This window comes from Tupaia chinensis, unplaced genomic scaffold, assembly GCF_000334495.1.
Source record: "Tupaia chinensis unplaced genomic scaffold, TupChi_1.0 Scaffold000085_1, whole genome shotgun sequence".
In the NCBI taxonomy this organism is placed as follows: Eukaryota; Metazoa; Chordata; class Mammalia; order Scandentia; family Tupaiidae; genus Tupaia; species Tupaia belangeri.
The window spans coordinates 5,341,654-5,347,308 of NW_006159547.1; the positions used below are offsets into that span (position 1 = coordinate 5,341,654).

The window sequence follows — 5,655 nt, forward strand, 5'->3', positions numbered from 1 at the left end:
TATATACACACACACACACACACATACATACATACACACACACACGCACACATGTGCATGTATATGTATGTATATGTATACTGACTGTCCGCACTCTACAACTGAAACTGAAAGATTAGAGAATACAGAAACATGGAAAATAGTTATAGATACTGGATACAGTGTGGGAAGAGGATGGGAGAAGGAGGAGAATGTGAGGAAAGACATTTATGGGATGCAGAAATGAATTTTTATCAGTTGATGATAACATGTATAGTATGCCTAACTTGACTGATGTGAACTGTACTCATGTTGGAAAATTATAAGCTAAGTGATATATAGGATTGAATGTATAAACAAAATTGAAAGAAAAGAAAATATAATATTAAAAAAAGAATGCCTATAAAAGAAAAAAAGAAGCAGGTGTGTTCTTTCAATTGGCTAACATTAAAATAAATATAAACAGCAGCAGTACCCTCCTCTCCCAAAAAGATAAGTATTTATAGTATTTACTATGTCTAGAGTAGACGGTGTTTTACTTAATCTTGTAAATAGAATCATGATTGTGGCTTACAAGGTGTGAGGAGTTTGCCTTTTGGTCATTGTTTAAACAATAATAATCCCTAAATCTCAAATAATTTTCTATTTTCTCCATGTCAGACCTGCTTCTAAAACTACGTTAGAGTGAACACTAAAAAGCCAGCAGGTTTATTGACTATGAAAGCATAAAATATTTTGTGGGAAAAAAAAAAGAGGAAACCTACTTAAACAGATTCTTGTCTTTTTCTAAAAGTGTTGTATAAAATCATAAAAATACTAAGCCTTCATACTAGAAAAATGAGTCAGGCAGGCCTACTGATAGCAATTACATTACTGAAAAGTCAGATGATGGAAAGCACAAAATAATCCTGAGTGATGTTCAGTTTTTTCCTCTAAAAGAAAGAGAAAGTGTTTGTGCATGCAAAAGACAGAAATTAGCTATCAGAAAAATACTGTGCACATCCATATTCAGAGCATAGATTAAGAATAAAAATAGTTGTTTGTCCCCTACAGTAGAACAAGCTTGCCCATTCATTCTCGTGATAGATATGCATGCAAAACCAAAATGAAATCAAATCCCCGCAGATGGCTCATAAGTCACAAAAACTGTTTAATCCTTTCACTGCATCCCTTTGGGAAGCCTGCCCCTTGGTAAGTAATGGTGTATGATATTTATAGTGTCAAGTATTCTGTAATTTTTTAATAGAAAGCCTTTGTTTTCTCCAACAGCTTCCCCCTCCCCATATTTCTCGTAAAGTACTTTATGTCATTCTACTGGCCTTAATGTATACGCCTGTAGACTGTTGTTGTAGTTTCTGCTTTAATAAGAAAAGTGTCAGTATACTGAAATTATCTATAGAAATCTTATCTAAAATTGATTGTGGCTCAAAGTCGTATTTTTAAGAGGCAGTCAGGCAAATCTAAGTGCATTTTAACATTGCTCTTCCTAATGGATTTTTACTAGAAAACAGTTGAGGTTCAAGCAGGAATAAAATGAAAGCAGACCTTGGAGGCTTAACCATTGAACAGATGCAGTAAATGCAGCATTGGAAATATAGCTGTCACTTCAGATCTTTTCCGCTGAGTACCTATCTGAGCCAATAACCAGAGCTGCTGGCTTTAGAACATTTGCGTAGTCCTGTTGAAAATAGATGCCGTGAGAAATCTTAAAAACAATGTAACATGCCTATTATAAACCTGGTTTTGAATATTTCATTCTCTCTTGGCTTTCATTCTGCGTGAATATTTTGAACTAAAAAGGATGAAAGCTTATATGAAAAGGTGCCTTTCTCTAACACTGAGAACTTTTTTTATTTATAGGTTGCTCACATGTCAAACCACATCCGTAATTCTTGACATCCTTATTATATTAAAGCAATTCCTGATATTGACTCTGGGGAAGGATTTAATTTTCTTATGCTTTAAACTGAAAATGGTACTTTTTAATGCAATGATGAGCTGTTTTTATCCTAACCCCAAATGAGTTTATTATATATTATATATGTGTGTGTTTATACACTCACACAAATATATGTATACATGCATATCTACTGATATTTCTCTATCTATACATAAACAAACCCTACATATTGGAATAGTGTTAGGTTATAACTAGAATTTGATTAGGCTCTGGCAATAGGCAAATAAATATGTACAATACATTGAAGCGTTCCTAACTTCAGGGAAATATACAAAATTTAAAAGTAACATGAAGTCTATAAAGTTAATTCATAATAATCATATTGATACTTCATATAGCATCAGGTATTTAGTAACTAACACTCACGATTCTTTTTTTTGGTTTTTGCTATAGGGTGCATGTGCACACCAAAGAGAGAGAGAGAGAGTGAGGAATCATTTCCCGGGAGGTGATACCATGCTGCAATCCCTTCTCCCCTTGCCTGGAGGTTTGGGGCACACACATACACATGCCCAGTGAGATTTTTTTCAAGCTCTAAGGTCCAAAACTCAAACCTCACAGCTAACCACGTGGAATCCAGTGCCTTAACCCTCCACTCCACCTGCTGGCACCATAATTCGTTGTTTAATGAATACAGTAATGTAATGTTTTCTAACAGTGTCTGATTAGATTAGTATCATTCCAGTTTTTAAATTGAGGCAGTATGCATCTGGCCATGATGGCAAGTGTAGGAAGGCCCCACTGCACTGTAGCTGAGGCCACACATGAGGTCTGAGTTTGGTTTCTGGTCCCAACTAAACAAGCTTGCTATTGGGACATGTACCTGTGGTCTAGCTGGGAGGCTGGAATAGGAAAATTGCCACATGGAGAGAACCTGAGAGAACCCCTCTCTGTCACTCGTGCTCTTGCTCATGGAAAACAAACAAAGAAAAAAATGAGGTAACACATTGAAACATCGTAGTATAAGTATAATTTACTTTTCATAAAAACCGTCCACTGAATCTTGATGTCTCACTCTTCAAACCAACTTTAAAATGCAACCTGTCTATATTCTACTACACAATATTTATGGTATTATTTCATATTTGTATTTACATATAAACAGCTTTAAATAGAAATTTTAAACGATAAATTTAATGTTATATTTACGACTATCTGAAATTATTCTGAGCTATGTAACTAACTAACTACTATATGTATTGTTTTCCTTTTAGGAAAAAAAGGAATTCTGAAGGAAAGAAGACAAAGAATAAAAATACCCCAGAGTTTCTAACAGAACAGTAAGTAGTTTAATGACATAGTAATTATAATAGATCCTCTATAAAATTAGATCTTACAAATGTATTTCACAAAAATAGTCACCTCTCTTTTTCCAAGATAAAAAATTAGCATAGTAAGCAAGTAGAGCCTTCTAAAACTCAATTTCCATTTACTGAAGTAAACTGAATAGCATTTATCCTATAATCCTCTTAAATAAGAGTGCAAGGTAATGCTGATGGTACATCTATGGGGCAGAAAATTTGTTGACTTCATCACATTTTTGGACTAAAATATAATTTTAGAACTCTAAAAAAGTAAACAGTAATAAGTAAAATTTAATCAAACTACTTTACTTTCTCTGTATGTGATACAATCTTCATTCTGAACAAAGTTTTAAATGATATTGATGTGCTTGGTTTGTTTATAGTCATTAAATTGGAATTAGTAAAAAAAATGGCAACCATCAGCAGGTTTAAAATTTATAGCTTACTCTCATTAGTATAATTCTTTCTAATCTCCTAATAAGTTAACTATGAAATATACTTTCTTACTCAGTAATTATCTGATAGTGGTAATAATTTCCCTAAATATGTTTTTATTAAGTCATCTTGATATCTTCCTTTGTGGTAGAATCGTTGACATTATAACATTTGCATAGAGGTAGGTAATCACAAATTTTGAATACATGAACATCAAAAACAGTAAAATAAAGGTGTAAAATAATATCCATGTTGATGACCTATATTGTATCACTTTTAATACCATGATTATGTTGAAATGAGTTTAAAATGCAGTTCTCTAAAATTTCCAAGAAATACTAAGGTAAAATAAAGAGCTCACAAAATGTAAAATCTTTATCATAATGTATATCAAAATAGAATAAAGTTCAGTGAAAAGGATATAGGTTTTATGTGAAAAGTCAAAATTTATCATTTTTTTAGGATACATACAATTACAAAATAATATTTTCTAGCCTCTCAAGAAATGTAATGTATAAATTACATTTTAGTTTTTGAACTATTAGATATGATTAATCATGGTCCTGGTGAAGTCAATGAAATTTTTCTGAAATCTATTGTATTTATTTTTGAAGTGTAAGAGGGATAAGAACAGATCTTTCTTTTATTTGCCTATCTGAAGATAATCCATGTGCATTTTGATTTTATACAAAGCACTCTTTTTATGTGTTTATGGATGACCATACATATGAAATTTTTAAATCAGAGATTTATGAAATCCAAAATTCAAAATTTTTGTACTTTAAAAAACCGTTTGATTTAAAAAATAAACTCCAAATATCCAAAGATGTTTTGAGTTTTCAGAGCAGATTAGAGATGTGTTTACATAGTGATGAATATAAAGATGACTGAAGAATCAGATTTTTCTATCATATGTACTAATAATAATAGCAAGGAAACCCTGCCAATCTAAGTTGCAAAATATGAGAAAAATAAAAATTTTATTTTTGACCTGAAATTTTCCATTATTTTACTAACTGGAGAGAGTTAGCTGTTACTCAGTAAAAATATAAACATTTTTCAGTAATTAATAAATTAGATGTTCTTAACATTTTGTTTTTTATGTATATAGGTCAGCTTTTAAATATAATTTTAATTTCATACATGATTCAGTATAAATAGATTGGATTTTTAAAAGATATAACCAGAAGTATTTGTCTTCAGCACTTCATATTAAAAATGAATCAGATGTAGTTAACCTCTTCATCATTTCCAGCCATCTGAGTATAATATCACCTTGAAAAACTATAAACTGTCAATGATTCTTTTTCTGCTCTTATTTTTGTATAAGTTTATTGATCTGTTTTCACATGTGATTTACACAAGTTCTTTGATTTGAATTGTAATTTTTATAACTGTAGTGAAATAGAATTTAGTGTGCATACACTGGAGGGATTTTATTCAAGTAATGACGTCTTCCACTTAATCAGAAAAATCTTAAATTTGAAAAAAAAAAATGTACATAATTCCAAGGAAGAAATTGTACTTACTAGTGAATTCTTGTGGTTTGAGGCAGATTTTCTTCTCATCTTTTAATTATCCTTTTTTTTCAATTTCATTTTCTTTTATACATTCAGTCACCTTATTATTTGGCTTACAAAATGAGTTTTTAACAGGTGAACAGTTCTCCCTCGTACAGTTGATTTAAAAACTACAAAATATCTTCAATAGCTAATATCACATTTCTCTGTGCCATTAGTGCTTTGCCTCCCTATTTTTCTCCTTCCTCAGACCCTCCTGGTATTTTTATATCTATATACTGTGTTTTTATCCTTTAGTCAATTAGTTTCAGTCATAGAGTGCAGACACTCAGTATATATTAAGTGGGGACACACAATGCCTCTCATTCATTGATAGCCTGGCTTGCTTCACCCAGCAGTAAATTTTCCATATTCATCCACTTCCTGTCAAAAGCTAGGGTTTTTTTTTTTTTTTTTT

At 31.5% G+C, this 5,655-nt stretch overlaps 1 protein-coding gene across 2 annotated transcripts in view; it reads left to right on the forward strand.

Moving 5' to 3' along the window:
- SYT1 (synaptotagmin 1) overlaps nt 1-5,655 on the forward strand; it is a 661,960-nt gene that overhangs the window by 211,865 nt on the left and 444,440 nt on the right. For both annotated transcript variants that reach the window (XM_006142860.3, XM_006142859.3), the window contains exon 3: nt 3,154-3,219. The gene's annotated coding sequence lies outside the window, so the exon portion shown is untranslated. The remainder of the gene's footprint in view (nt 1-3,153; nt 3,220-5,655) is intronic.